The sequence below is a fragment of the Hemicordylus capensis genome, chromosome 3 (assembly GCF_027244095.1).
Source record: "Hemicordylus capensis ecotype Gifberg chromosome 3, rHemCap1.1.pri, whole genome shotgun sequence".
NCBI lineage: Eukaryota > Metazoa > Chordata > Lepidosauria > Squamata > Cordylidae > Hemicordylus > Hemicordylus capensis.
Window position 1 is genome coordinate 95,690,810 of NC_069659.1, and position 15,559 is coordinate 95,706,368.

The window sequence follows — 15,559 nt, forward strand, 5'->3', positions numbered from 1 at the left end:
TTAGGGTTGATATCTATCATTTATCTCGCCTTGCAAGGCTACTTTCTGCTTAAGCTGTGTGACAGGCAGAAATTCAACAGATGCACTCCCTGTTTAAATTAAATCATATTTTACAGAGAGAGAGAGAGAAAGAGAGAGAGAGAGACTGTATTTGGGTAGTTGGAAGGAACAGTAAAAACAGGAATATGTATCTGTCCAGAAAATGGAAAGAACCAGGGGACCGTTGAACAGATCTTTAAGCTGCATGTTTGATACATGCAGCCTGTCAGAATAGAAACAGAGGTTTATATGTGGATGCAAGGGCCCATTCAGAGTTTGTTCAGATATGATTTGACAATTTACATTGAAGATAACAGTACTGAAGCTGAACTGAAGAAATCTTTATTGCCTTTAAAAACACACAGGTAGCAGTTCAACAGGTATAGCTCTCCCTGCTGCTGTGTCTGTTGGGGAGGGCTGTATATGCTGAATTTCTGCCTGTCATATAAAAGGCATAAAATCCTTTCCCCAAGCATATTTTTAACCCTATGTGGCTTGCTTCTATATTTTTGGTAGATGACATCATTTTTACAAAGCACTGCAACCGTGTCTCTATTCTAACATAACCCTGTCTATTTTCCATCAGTCTTGCCCAGCATATGGAGCTTTCTACCATACCATCTCCAGTTGGGAAACAGATGTACTGTCCCAAATGTTTTAAGGCTGTACCCCATACACTTTTTTAGAGAGGAAATACCTTCCTTCTCAATGATTGAGAAAGGCACCCTGGAAAGAAGTAGAAAACACTTTACAAAATAGGTAGTGTTTAGTGAACTGACATTTGTGGAATAGTTAGGTACTCCTGTCTCCTCACCTCATTTTAGATCTATTCTGATAAATCAAAATCCGTTTACATTCCTGAAAATTAAAGCTGATCAACTTTGTTCTTAAAGTACTCATATAAGCCTCAGCCTTTTCAGAGAACATAGAAACCTAGGAAGTTGGCTTATACTGAGTCAGACCATTGATCCATCTAGCTCAGTACCCTACACAGACTGGTACTGAGTACCAGGCGCGTAACAATGATAGGGCAAGGGGAGACAGTTGTCTGGGGGCCCCACTGCCTGGAGGGGCACCCCAGAGGCACCTCATGTGACTCCCCATTGCCCCCTGCCCAGCCCCATAGCCTCTCAGCCACTTGCCCTCTTCGCCGTCTCTCCTGCTTGTTCTGCTGGCCCGCAATCGAAGCAGCAGGCAAGCTGCAAAGAGCTCCTTTTCTCCCGCCTCTCAGCTGATCAGCGGGTGGGCGGGGCTTCCACGGGGGCCTCCGTGTAGGCCGCAGTGAAGCCTGAACTTGAGTAGGGCCCAAGCAAGCCAGGAAGGAGGAGGCAGCCAGAGTGTTCTCTGCAGCAGAAGACCCCTTGCTGCCCTGCTTAACCCAGACCAGCATTTGCCAGGTAGAGTGTGAACTCCTTTTTGTGGTTACCTTTCCCGCCGCCCCCCCCCCACATATATAGGGATCTGCTTGCCATAGGGCTTGGATATGGGGGGGGGAGGGACTGAGAAGTCTCTGAATATTTATTTTGAAACAGCTTGGAAAATTTGCTGACTTAAAAAAAACTATCTAAAAAGTCCTATAAGTGGCTTGTTTCATGGCAGAAAATTGCAAAAACTTCTGGAACAGTATTTTATTAATTTTATTTATTCATTCATTCATTTATAAATGCACTTATATTCAAGTTGTTTTGCAACCCAGAAGGTCTGAGTGAGAACTGTGAAGCATGTGTGGTGCTTTTATTTTATTTTTCTTGTGTGTGAACTGCTCCCCAATAACTTGCAGGGATTTCAGGGTAAATCTGGCCAACATGTGAATGCAGCACCTCCATTCCAGAGGAGATGTGTCTTAAAGGGCTTTAAAAGCCTCCTGTGAAAAACCTCCTGCAATCAAACTTTACTGAATTTGTTCAGAATTCTGGGAAAACAAACATAGGTTCACCCTGCATGGTTGAAAGTCTCCTTTGCTAATCAGCAGCGAGGGGCCCATTCTAATAATTCATCTTTCTAGTGTGTTCTAGGCATTAAAAGTAATACAAATGTATAGTACTCAATGTATATCACTGTATATTGTGACGTGTGTGTGTGTATTCAGTGAAATGTATTTGCAGGCAGCATACTTATTTTGGAATATCAGACTTAAATCCTTGGGGGCCTGGGGTGTGCGGAGGCCCTGGACTTTGGGGGGGGGGGGCATTTTAAAATCTTGTCTCTGGGCCCACTCCAACCTTGCTACGCCCCTGCTGAGTACCCTAAACAGACTGGCAGCAGCTTCTCCCAGGTTGCAGGCAGGAGTCTCTCTCAGCCCTATCTTGGAGATGCCAGGGAGGGAACTTGGAACCTTCTGCATACAAGCATGCAGATGCTTTTCCCAGAGCGGCCCCATCCCCTGAGGGGAATATCTTACAGTACTCATGCATGTCACACATGCATCCATTCAAATGCAAACCAAGGGGGACCCTGCTTAGCAAAGGGGACAATTCATGCTTGTTCCCACACGACCAGCTCTCCTTCCATATCATGTCACCAGATGAAGAAATAGAACCTCCATACAAGGTTTCAGTGCAAAACAAGGCTACTGAGTAAATTGCCATTTTATAATTTTAAAAGGTTCAAAACAATACAAAACAATGGAACCATATGCAAGAACACAGATTTTTAAAATATACATTAGTTATGCAACCAAAAGTTTTTCCATTTGGGGATTAGTGATGTTTAGGCATTTACAATCTTAGATCTTATCTTCTCATTCTTGCTATTTGAGATACAAAAATATTTTCATTTGAAGATTGTATCAGAGGTGTGTGTGTGTGTGTGTGTGTGTGTGTGTGTGTGTAAAATAATACTAACATGATTTCAGATTATCTAGATCTGTATAAAACCACTTAAACTCCATATTTCCAACATGCCCCTCTTCCATCCTTTTGCTTAACATCTAGCCTGATGAAGAGTTCTGGAGAACTTGAAAGGTTACTTCTTACTACTTTGTCTTAAACTGGCCACAATAAAAGTATTGCCAGGGGTGTAACAAGGCTGGAGTGGGCCCAGAGACAAAAATTTTAAATGGGTCCCTCGCTGATACACATACACACACACTTCACAATATATAGTCATGTGACTTGCCACATGTGACTTGCCTCTGGGGGGCCCCTCGAGGCGTGGGGCCCCCCAGGCAGCCGCCTCCCCTTGCCTAATAGTAGTTACGCCCCTGAGTATAGGGTTGTGGATTATTTAGGATGCAATCTTATTCAAATTTACCTGAAAATAATCTCATTGACTACAATGAGAGCTAGGTCTGAGAAAATATGTATAGGATTGACCAATAAAAGTCTTTGTTAGGACCCGCCAAGAACTGTGTTGGAGTTTGCACTGGGGCATGGGACTTTTATGTTCCACTTTATAGTTTGGGAGTGGCTCAGTCATTTCTTAAGCATCATTATCAGCCTATTGGAATTGTACTCAATGCTTATTTCTGAACATTCTTATTGTGCAAAAAGAACTAGGTGTGAAACATCCACAAATTGATTTTGCCATCTAAAAATGTGGCCATCTCAATTTCTGTTCATTATTTGCTAAAATACTGGTATTTCACACGCTATCTTTGAGGCAGCCTAACGACTTCCTTTGACGTGAAAGAGTGTTTGACTTGTATAAAAGACTCATTTTATAGTGTCAACAGCAGATTAGTACTATTTCTTGGAACCGCAAGTTAAATCAGTTGCCACCAATCTTTCCAGACCCACCCTTAACCCTTCCCTACAATATGACACACTTTAATTTTTTTAATACACATTATGTTTACCTTTGATTGATTGATTGATTGATTGAGTGCTGTCAAGTCGGTGTTGACTCTTAACGACCACATATGTAGATTCTCTCCAGGATTATCTGTCTTCAACTTTGCCTTTAAGGTCTCTCAGTGGTGCATTCAGGGGCGTAGTCATCATTGGGCGACTCGCTTCAAAGAACCTGGGCCACCGCCCCTCAGGGGCCGTACCTCGTGGCCCCGCCCCGCCCCCCAAATCTGACAGATGGGGTGTGTGTGGATTAGCTCCCAAATGGGGCCACGCAGCCCAGTTCGGGAGTTAGATGGCTAGCAGCCAGGAGCGCTAGCCATCTCTCTGCTTTTAGGCAGGAAAAGCTGCTCCTGGCTGCGCTGCAAACACAGCGCTGGCCTCAATCTAACTCCAGAATGGGGCCACGCAGCCCCATTTCTTAGTTAGATCCCACCCCCGTGTTTGACATCAGATGTGGGGGCATGGCTATGCCCGCGTCTGACATCAGATGCAGGGGTGGGGCGAGGGGGGCAGCCGCTGGCCTTTCTCCGCCACTGGGTGCATTCATTGCTGCCGTAATCAAGTCCATCCACCTTGCTGCTGGCCATCCTCTTCTTCTCTCTCCTTCAACTTTTCCCAGCATTATGGACTTCTGAAGGGAGCTGGATTTTTGCATAATGTGTCTGAAATATGATAGTTTGATCCTGGTCATTTGTGGCTTGAGTGAAAATTCTGGATTGATTTGTTCTAGGATCCATTTGTTTGTTTTCCTGGCTATCCATGGTATCCTCAAAAGTCTTCTCCAGCACCAAAGTTCAGAAGTGTCCGTGCTTTTCTATCTTGCTTCTTCAAAGTCCAGCTTTCGCATCCATAGAGTGTCATGGGAAAAAACATTTTCCAAACAATTCTAATCTTTGTAAGTATAGACACATCACGACATCTAAATATCCTTTCCAAGGCCTTCATTGCAACTCTACCAAGTGCTAGTCTGCTGCCCAGCTAAAGCAAGTAGGCACCTATATTGGGCAGCAGTAATATAGGAAGGTGCTGGAGGCGGACAATCACTTCAGTGACAATGACAAAGGCATCATTTCGTTCTGTGAGGGAGAAGGCAATGGTAAACCACTCCAGTATTTTACCAAGAAAACCACATGGATAGACAAAATAGAATGTTTACCTTTACTATGTATATTTAACCCACCTAAGGACAAGCTGTGACATCAGCTGAAGACAAATTGATCAAATGGTGAGATTCACATGGCAAATTGATTGTGTGAATTGGCTGCCACAACTGCAAATCACTGACATATGCACAAGCTGCAATTTATTTGTTTGTTTGTTTGTTTGTTTTTGCACATAGGCAGCACAGGCCTATGAAAGTTTATTCTGAAGTTAAGTCACTATGATTTCAATGGGACTTCCTCCCTAATAAAATGTGCATAGGATTACAGCCTCAGTCTCTGCCAGGGGCAGATTAAGCTTTTTGCCACCTGTAGGCAACCAAAGATTTGCCGCCCTGGCTCGAGGGGCTTGGCAGCTATACTTGTATAGGGGAATCCAGCATTCTCACATATGAAGCTTGCATGGTATGCTTCTTGAGGAAGTAGGGTGTGGATGCCACAGCCCTTGATGAGAATTTACAGTCTCATGTAAGGTCATCTCCTCCCAGGAAATGGCATTACCATTTTGAATGGTTTCGCTGTTAGGATGTAGTCAAAGAAATGTCAATACACAGTTCATGATCATTGACTATTTTAAGAAACAGATGTTTTGGGAGATGTCAGCACTGTCATTAGAATGTGTCCTTACCAAGCAAATGTTTATGGTATATGCAGTTATATATATCTCCAGTTTTTCTGGTATGAGAGTTGTCCTGTTCAAATAGACTTTGAACTCAAAACCTGAGACAAAATTCATGTCAGAATGTTTCAAATTATCAGAAATATGTTGGAATTTACTCTGTAACTAACAAAGCATTGTCTCTCTTCTTGTCCAAGGCACACTTATCTCTATATGTATGTATCTATGTTAAGTCCTTGGGGTGGAGTCAACCTTCAGTTCTGTTGATTAGCTGTTTTAAAAGTTCCGTTGGTTTGCTCTCCCCCTCTTTCAGAAGTGACCATTGGCTAGTGTTAAGAAATAATAAATAATTGGTGTTTTCTGCAACTAAAGTAAAGCTTCTAGTTTAATTCCTTATAAATCAAGGAATCACTCTGCAACAAAAAATGCCTGTAGTGATAGTCAAGCTTGAGGGAGGACAAGTGAGTCCTCAATTAGAGTAACTGTTTGGAGAGTGGGCTTCTCCAAATTAGGAAGAAAGCCCAGAAAAATCAAATCCCTGTGGCCCAATACAGACTGAGGGGCAGGGTTTACTGGTCAACAGCCTATAGCAGAGTAGGGGGGAGGTGTGTTCAGTTCTTCCTTGGAGGCCTCTGTATGAGGTCTGATCAACATCTACTGTAGGACAAAGGGAGTCTAACAGCCTTGGGCTGGGAATCAACTGGGAGTTCCTTACCTAGAAGTAAGTAGGAAGGATAGAGACCAGTTTAGCTAGATGCTAAATAAATTAGGTGATTTATTTTTGTTCAAGTGCTTGGATCTGACTGCATGGTTCTTTTAATCCCAGGGGAAGGGTTTTATTTGAAAGGAAGCAGCTATTGTTGATGCCTCTATATTTTTCCTTATCATCCAATTATTAATAAATCCTAGTTGTTGTTAGAGAGTGTCACTCTGCATTGGGTCCTGTCCTAGCCATACTCTTTTGAAGGCCTAAGACTGCTCAAGCCTTACTGTAGGGAGGGTCTTTCCACTCTACTCTCCCAAAATATTCCTTTGGAAGGGTGAATCTGCTCATATAAAAAGTGGATGGTGGCAGCGTACCCAGGACTCCTTGCAGCTAGAGGAGGGATTTTTTTTATCTCCCCCCACTTTGATCATTTCAATGCCATTTCTGATCATTCAAATTATCGGAAATATGCCAGTTTCAGCCTTAAGACAAATCTTGAGCTCTTAGACTTCCAAGTTTTTCTCAATATATGTCTAAGAGTAAAATCTATTATATTAATTCTCCTGGGTGTGCCTTGGAATGTGCGTCCCAGGGCCCAGCTGATTGGCTGGGCAGCGGACGCACTTGATTGGCTGAGCCGCACACAGGAGGATTGGTTGCCGCTGCATCGGCCTGGCCATGGAGGCCAAAGGTGGCAGGCCTGGCCCGGCCGTGGAGGCAAGGCCTAGGAGGGGGGAAAGAAAGTGGGGGAGGGCAGAAGTGGCAGTGGGGAGAGGTGGCTGGGCCCAGAAGCAGAGACTGGGGCAGAAGGCGGGGGGAGAGGTAACCGCCGGCCCCAAAGAGCGCACAGATGCTCTGTGCAGGGTCGGCTAGTGAATATGAAATGTATATGCATCAAACCATTTTAAAGTGGTATTGAAAAAGAGCATGTCTTATTCTGATAAAGAGCAGTATCTGGAAAACCATATGAATACTAACAGCAGTAAAATATGGCAGCATTAAACTTTTCAAAATCATTAATTTATAATCTCTTAACTATAAAAAGGTGTAGCTTGTTAAGTGGGGTGGGGCGGAGGCTGCACCTGCTGAAATTCCCTCTTTTGCACATCTATTACTTGTACAGGAGACCTGTCCTCTTTTCCATATGGCAGCCCTACAAATATACTGGCATGATCTTCAAATCCCCACATGCATTTGATTTGGTGTCCTTTCTTTTCAGCTCCCACACCACAAGCCAAACTTCTGGTATTGGGTTTAAAGTGGCCTGTGGCTCAATGCTAGGCCGTGATTCAATGAAAAGGAAATAAACTGGTGATAGATCTTTAGCGTTTCAAACAGGAATCTTTCTCAGCCAGAGACTTAATCTGGGACTTTCTGCATGCAAAGCAAATGCTCTATCACTGAGCCATGGCCCCATCCTCATAAGGTAGAACTTCCCATCTATCCCCAGCAGGCACTGTTCCCTCTAAGGCATGTGCACATGCACGCACTCACAAGTTTTTGAATGGCCACTCAGTACATTTGAGATCCTGCTCAGGTTGAATCATGAAGGCCTCACTCTGAATGCAGGTGTGCACACACTGCTTTGACGCTACCACCCAGAACAAAACGCACAAAGATGAAAAGAATTAGAGGGACCATTACCAGCAGGGCTTGTGCAGGAGTTGAACTTGGGATCTGAGCAAGAATCATACCCTGAGCCGAGCCCATCAAGCTGCATGACTTGTTCACATAGCCAATTTTTTCCAGTGTTTATGATTTCTAAATCATGTTTATGATTTCTAAATCATAAACCCATATACAAAGATTCTCTCAGGGGTGGTTCTCATTTTTCCCATTTGTGGTGTACTATTGTCCACATAAGTATATTGACGACTAATTACAGCATATTTTTCAACAGCTCCCAATAGAAAAATTGAAATTATATTAATCCTGTGAAATTAAAATATACAAATTAGAAGTGACAATTAGTTCATCCTGTATTACTGGTATGATTTTCAGTGCTAAACCATTCGTCCATTCCTGCTTTAATATGCCCAAATCAAAAATAGGTTGAAAATAAAGGGACAACTTTATCTGTAATGATAACTGGCAATGATTCATCTGCAAATCAGGGCATATTACTTTCTTACAATCTTCTATCCCCCCCCCCCCAACAAACAATACTGTAATGTTCTCTAATGCAAGCAGAAAAGAGTCACAACATGATTCGGGTAAATAGTTTTTTTCCCTATATGGACATTTAGTTGATTTTATTTATACCAGAAAATTTGTATAATTTTTAAAACAACATGTTAATAAAAAAGATATGTTATTGGTGTATGTGAGTGAAGTAGCCAATAATATGTTCTGTGACCTGGAAGGGCTTGGTTCAAATCTCAGCTCATACAGCAAACAATATCTCTTAGCTTTCCAGATATATTATGGGTATAATAATACAGTACTACCCTTCCGTGCAGAGTTGTTACAAGGATTATTGAGCTGAGTATTATGACAGTGCCATGTGTGTGAAAGGCTCTTTACACAGAATAAGGAGGCAAGTCTCTCTCCCAAAGGGGCTCACAATCTAAAAAGAGATGCAAGAGACACAACAGAGGAAGGGAAGGCGAGAGAAAGGAGAAGAATATGCAATTATTTGACATGTACTTACTTAGACAGTATCAAGGACACCATTCTCAGGAGGGAGGAAAATGTTGGTCTTTGCCAGGCCAGTAAAGGGGACATCTGTGCCTTGTTTGTTACAGACAGATGGAGAATAAAGGCTAGATAATGTAGGCAAAGCATGTTAAGCATCACTAAGAAAAGGTGATATACGAATCCTAAGTATTGTCATCAATTAGATGACATGACATATTCTGTGTTCTGGTATCACAGCAAGTGTTTCCATTATTGTTGTTATATGCCTTTAAAAAGGAACAGAAGGTACTCATTCCCTGTGTAAGTATACAGCTACATGACAACAGGGAATACAAGCGTCCAAGGAGCTGCTACTAGTCACCCTTGTTTTTCTTCCACCTCAAAACACAGACGACTTAGAATTGTCAGGTGAGTGGAGAGCTGCCTGAAACCCTTCCTTTCCTGTCTAACTTGCTGGCTAGCATGTCTAAGCTGATGCAGAGTGGAAATTGTGTGAGACAAAAAGAGAAATGAAGTAGCAGCTTTCTTCCCTCTTGAAGCAGGGGAGGTGTCTCAAATAGGAGCTAGGTCACAATTTATGATGATGAGCAACCCTGCAGTTTTTCTTAAGGCTGCAGTCCTATACATACTTCCTTAGGTGTAAATCCTACTGAACACTGGACAGACCTCCTTCTGCCTGAACAAATATGCATGGGAACAAACGAAATGAATCTGGCCCAAGCCTAGGAATGTCTACCACCCACTAAAGTCAGTTTCCCCAAGTAAGTGTGCATAGGATTTTAGCCTTTAAAAAATTATTAATTCCAAAATAGCCTCAGACTGCAATTCTGTGCACAGTTACAGGGGAGTAAGTTTTATTAATGGAATTTTCTTCAGGGTAAGGCATACATGGTATTTCACTGACAGATTGTTTGTCCATTAACCACAAATGCTCTGAATTCAAATATTTATTTTCTCCCGATTTTGCTTATGTTGTAACACAGCATGTATTTTGATGACATATAAATAACAATAATAAGCATACAGAGTGAAAAGGAACAAACAGTACAATTAGGTGCATATATATGTTGAAGTAAATTCCACTGAGTCCAGCCAGTGGTGGATTTAAGGAGAGGCAAAGTAGGCACTTGTCTACGATAGCAAAATTTGAGGAGCGGCAAATTTTACCACCCCTCTCCAGGGGCAGCAGCTGTAGTGAGGGTAGGGGTGGTGAGGGGGGAAGTCCCCCCTTTTTTCTTCTAAAAGTTGCCATAGCGGCAGGATGGGGGCAGCAAAGTCTGCACAGCAGTGACTGCAAGGAAGGGAGGCGAGGGGGAAATTCCTCCTTTTACTTTAAAACAGTGCTGCTCAGTGGAATGGGGCTGCAGTAGGGAGGGTGTTGGTAGGGTGAGGGGAATGTTCCCCCTTTTACCTTAAAGCAGTGCCACTGAGCAGCTGGGCGGCAAGGGAGAGCTCCTTCCAGCTCCCCTCCTCCCTCTCAAATGAGTGCATGCCCCCCCTTGCAGCCCATTTTGGATCCTTCAAGGTCCCCGCCGCACATCAGCACTGCTCTAAGGTAAAAAGAGGAACTTTCCCCTTGCCTCCTGCTCCCTCCAGGTGCTGCTGTGCAGCCTTCACTGCCCACATCCCACTGCTGCAGTGGCTTTTAGAAGAAAAGTGGGGCTTCCCCTCGTCACCCCCACCCTTACTGCAGCGGTGGGGGCAACAAATCCTTGGCCATCTATGGGCGGCAAAAAGCTTAATCCACCCCTGATTCCAGCAGGGCTAATACGCAGAGCTGCAGATCCCCCACTAAGCATTTGAGGGCCTTCCTCATTTTACTGAACTCCTCCTGCCAAACCTAATAACCCATATCTTCAGTTGTTTCCCCCCCTTAAAAAATTATCTTTATTTTTAAGTGAGGAATTGCTCCTCAAGCATTCCCTGCTAAGTGTGCATGAAAAGGGATGGGATGACAAGACGGGCACTTTGTGGAGAGGTCTCCACAGATCAAGTGATGAAGAAGTATTTGCACAAGCACATGGAGTCCTGGTGGTGCCACGAACCAGGTGTTGGGAATTCTCTCTGGTAGAGAAACCTTTTTTCAATTATAGCAGAGTGCACAGAGGCACAACACAGCGGATTTAGTTAGGCATGCGCGTATGCTGAGAGTAAAGTAACTTGGAGCCAGTTCATAGTTTCAAATCAACATATAAGGCATTTATTAGAGAACTCCATTCTAGATAGGAAAGTGAGGAGTTAGGATCTCTAATCTAGCTAGCTAGCTGGATGCAGATGGATTCTGCATCTTCTCTGCACACATGGTGCAGGGAGAGGAGCTTGCTTGCATGTTGCAAGGTAGAAGGAACAGGAAGAGAAGAGAGAGGAAGTGTCCCTGAGATTAGCAATCTACATTCCAAAGGGATAGAGCAGTAGAGAAGGGATGACCAATGTCTTGACTCTCTAGCCCTCTGACTCACTAATCTGTCCTCCTATGTCACTGAGACAAGAGACAGTGCAAAGTCCTTAACTTCCAACACCAGGCAACCCAGTTGTTTCCCAACAAAGATGACGGGAGTGATACCGGGCCCTGGGCTGAAAGGAAGCCCCTGGAATTATTGAGTGGCTCTGTGCTATTTTTTTGTACAAATTAGTAGGGGAAGGGGGGACCAGACCCTTCCCCTTGGATGCAAGCAAATACTCTTTGACATTACTCATGAGAAGTACTGACTTCGGATACACTGAGAAGGTGTTTGAAGGGATGAATCAATAATGTGTGCCAGCGGTCTTCTGAAGACCGCTCTCTCATGAAAATGGCAGGCCATAGGAACTAGTATACAGGCTAGACGGCTTTTGCCGCTTAGCCCCATTGCTAGATCCATTCAAGCCCCGGGGAATGGTACCACACCAACGTCTTTCCAGGTCACGGTGACTGGCGGACAGCAGGAGCAAAAGTGCTCACTGGCAGTCTGGTTGTCCCTTGCCAGATATGCATTTTGATTTTGACCCATTATGGCTACCCGGCTTGCCAGGGACTGCTGAAAACAGGAGCTCCGCTCACCTGCAATTCCTTGCAGCGGCCGGTCTGCATACGCTATGACTCCAGTCCTAGGCAACCCTGGAATTTTGAATGTGTACTAGGAGTCATCACCAATCTTGCCAGACTGAGCCCACAGGTAAGCGATCAGATACATGGAGCAGCCCAGACTCTTTAGGAGTCTGTAGAGCTTGAGTGAGAGGGGATGGCGAGGAGTCTGAGGTCTATTTTTAAAGATATACCAGAGGCCCCACATCTGTGGAGTTCCCTATATTTGTATGGCCTAACTCATGAAGGTGCAGTCCCAGGGGCGTAGCTAGGGGAGAGGGGGCCTGTGTTCATCCCTCTCTCTGGCGGCCCCCCAGAGTGAGGGAGATAATGAAGAAAATAGGGAGGAGTGGAGCTGGAGGGCCCTTAGGAGCTGGGGGCCCGTGTTCTTTGAACCCTTTTGCTCCATTATAGCTACGCCCCTGGAGTCCGATGGAAACCCAAAGCTCATGGAGCCTCTAGTCCTGCCCAGTGAATTGGTCCTCTCATGAGAGGACTAACCCCCAGCTGGCAAGCCAACACAGAGGCAGGAGTGTGTTGAGGGTTCCTGGACTGCTTTGACCGGGTCTGCCATCACAAGAGAATCCTTTTCTTCAGTGCACCAGACACCAGGATCCTTTGCCCACCCTCACATATATGTATTCCCTCCTAGGAAGTCATCATGAACTCTTCCTGGAGTAAGAGAAAAATAGTGTCCCTTTCCATCCCCCTCCCCCATTACCAGCAATTGTGCTCGGTTGAGACTGTTTGGCTGTGGGGCTCTTGTGAAGGTGGCAGTGCAAGTGTTGTGAGAAGAAGGGTTTAAATGCCATTTAAAAGGCTTTAAATGTCCTTTCCCTGTTGAGGGCGGGCAGTCCAGGCTGAAAAGGCATGATCATGCTGGGCACGCCCTTTGAAGATTGTGGCCAATGGCTGCTGCCCTGCTGATGTGCTGCCGCCTTGCCATCAGTCTGGCAATGCAAGCGCTATGGAGCTTGCTGGGATGTGGCCTTGGCATACCAGAGAGAGGAAGGGGCTCTTCTGCCCTGAAACCGGAGGTTGCCTGGCCCGGGTTGGAAGATGATCTGTGGGATAATTCCCGAGTTAAAGGGTTAACTTTAGGTTCGTCAACCCATGGATTGGCATTATGTGAGAAGGCAGTCAATGACTCAAGAGGCCTTTTTAATATCCCAGTATATTTCAGTCAATTGTGACTGCTCACAATGGTGATATCAGGGGTGTAACTCCCATTAGGCAAGGGGAGACAGTCGTCTTGGGGCCTCACTGCCCCGAGGGGCCTCCCAGAGGCACGTCACATGACTCTCAACCTGTCCGTGTTGCACCCCTTATGAGTTATGTTGAGTCTCTTGGAGACTGGCAGTAGCAGAGAGTAAAAAAACTAGATTCAATGTGAACTAGATATTCACCATATTCATAATGGGGATGTGAGTGTGAGTGCACTATATATTGTGAAGTTTGTTTGTGTATATCAGCGAGGGGCCCATTTTAAAATCTTGTCTCTGGGCCCACTCCAACCTTGCTACGCCCCTGGGTGATATAAATGCTCTGCATGTTCAAAAGCACCAACATTTCAGTTATTACATGTCCAACCTATTATTTATTTATTTGTATTGCAACAGTCACGTCGTCAGACTGCTAGGGAAGTGCTGAAGCTATCAGGCAAAACATTTTTTAAATTTAAAACACTTTAAAATAAGGTTGCTAATCAGTTTTGCTGATTGAAGCTATATAATATGCAAGCATTAAACTGGTGCAGTTTCTTCTAATGCCACATCCCCATGCTAACTGAGCAAAGAGGCACCTTTGAAAAGTGGTGATTATCTTTATTTAGCAGGGGGAGAGCAACTGGCCCTACCCATCCACAACACAGCATCCGTCCAATGGCTGTTGCTGGTGTCTATCTTATTTTTCTTTTTTTAAGATTGTGAGCCCTTTGGGGACAGGGAGCCATTTTATTTATCTATTTATATCTATGAATAGATAGAACTTTGTGTTAGATAGAACTTTGGGAACTTTGTGTTGAAAAGTGATTGAAAAGTTTATTCGTCATATTGGTCTGCTGAGGAAATGCTTCCCCTGGTGAATTTCTGCCTGTAGTTGTGAAATCCACACTATCTGTAGATGTATCCGGAAGAAAGGTGGCAATCTTCTTCTTCTTTAAAGCGTTGCCCCATAGCTCAGTTTATATGAAACAGGAACGAGGCTACGCTCTCTTTTCTCTCTCTCTGACGGAAGTTTTTGGTATTTGCAGCCTCTGGCCATGCCTCACAGCTCCTTCTGCCGTCAGAGGAGCGAGAGGGAGGGAGGAGGAGGAGGTCGTGACGGGCAGAGCCGGTTCTTCTCTGTGTGTGTGTGTGTCACTGGCAGTATCCCTCGAGCAGTGCAAGTTAAGGACTGGGTCGGCTGGAATGGAAAGAAAGAAGCCGCTCCCGGCAGCGCAGCTCAACCAGGAAGTCGCCGAGGGCTGCCAGGAAAAGGCGCCTCCCCGTCGCTGATCGCTGGAAGGGGGAACCAGCAGCGTCATCCCCTCAGGTAGGGAAACCCCCCCCCGTCCCCCCGAATCTGAACCCCTGAGAGAGAACAATGCGGGAGGGGGCTGAGGAGAGGTGGTGGCGCTGCCGCCGCTTTTCCTCTTGGTCAATCAAACGCGCCCCCGAGGCTGCCTGAGGGAAAGAAGTGCGGCGTGTTCGGAGGTGCACCTGCTGCTGAGGCTGCCTGGACACGGCTCCAGCCAAGGGCGCCCGAGCAACAGAAGGAGCGTCGGTCTGATGGGCGGCAGTGGAGGGTATATTTCGAGGAGGAGGAGGAGGTGGGAGCGCTGGGGACTGGTTTCCCTTTGCATCGTGTTTCCTCCAAGCACACGCATCTTCAAGGGCACACATGCACCAGAGAGCTTGACAAGGATTGGCTGGAGCTTCTTCTTTAACTCACTCTTGGCCATTGGCAGCACAAGCCTGAGGCTGTTTACTCAAAAACAGCCCCGTTTGGATTCAGTGAGACTTACTCTGAAGTTGGCTGAGAGGAAGCGTGCATGCAATTGTAGTGTATGTGAGCCATTTGAAAGGAAGGGTTTTTAATTCCTCCCCGCCTCACTGCAGTGTATGCTTGTGGAGGAAAGGGTACGAAATGATTGTGTGCCTTTCAGCACCTTCCTATATCGCTGCTGCCTAATATAGGTGTTTCCCATAGTCTGGGAAACATACCAGTGGAGATTCCAACTGGCAACCTCTGGCTTGCTAGTCAAGTCATTTCCCCGCTGCGCCATTAGTCTGTACCCCCCTCAATGTTTTTTTTCCTGGTGCCACCAGTGTCGGGGCAGGCTGGCCCAACTAAGGCAGATTTGAGGGTTTCATTAGAGCAGCAAAACAAACAGACAATTAGAAACTAACCTTTATTTCAGTATAAGCTTTTGTGAACTATTTTTCAGCGTTGCTAACATTTGTTAGTCTTTAAAATGCTATAGGACTCTTGCTGCTGCTACAACAGAATAATATGACCATGCCTTTGAAAATTTATTATAGCATAAGCTTTGATGGACTACAG

General features: G+C 45.0%; 1 protein-coding gene across 3 annotated transcripts in view; it reads left to right on the forward strand.

Moving 5' to 3' along the window:
• The first annotated feature begins 1,379 nt into the window (after positions 1–1,379).
• Positions 1,380–15,559, forward strand: part of SLC37A1 (solute carrier family 37 member 1) — an 86,315-nt gene continuing 72,135 nt past the window's right edge. The window contains exons 1-2 of one of the 3 annotated variants that reach the window (XM_053305843.1): positions 1,380–1,436; positions 14,268–14,548. The gene's annotated coding sequence lies outside the window, so the exon portion shown is untranslated. Of the gene's footprint in view, positions 1,437–14,267; positions 14,549–14,591; positions 14,826–15,559 lie in introns of those variants that run through there. The other 2 variants (XM_053305845.1, XM_053305844.1) reach the window with 2 other exon arrangements.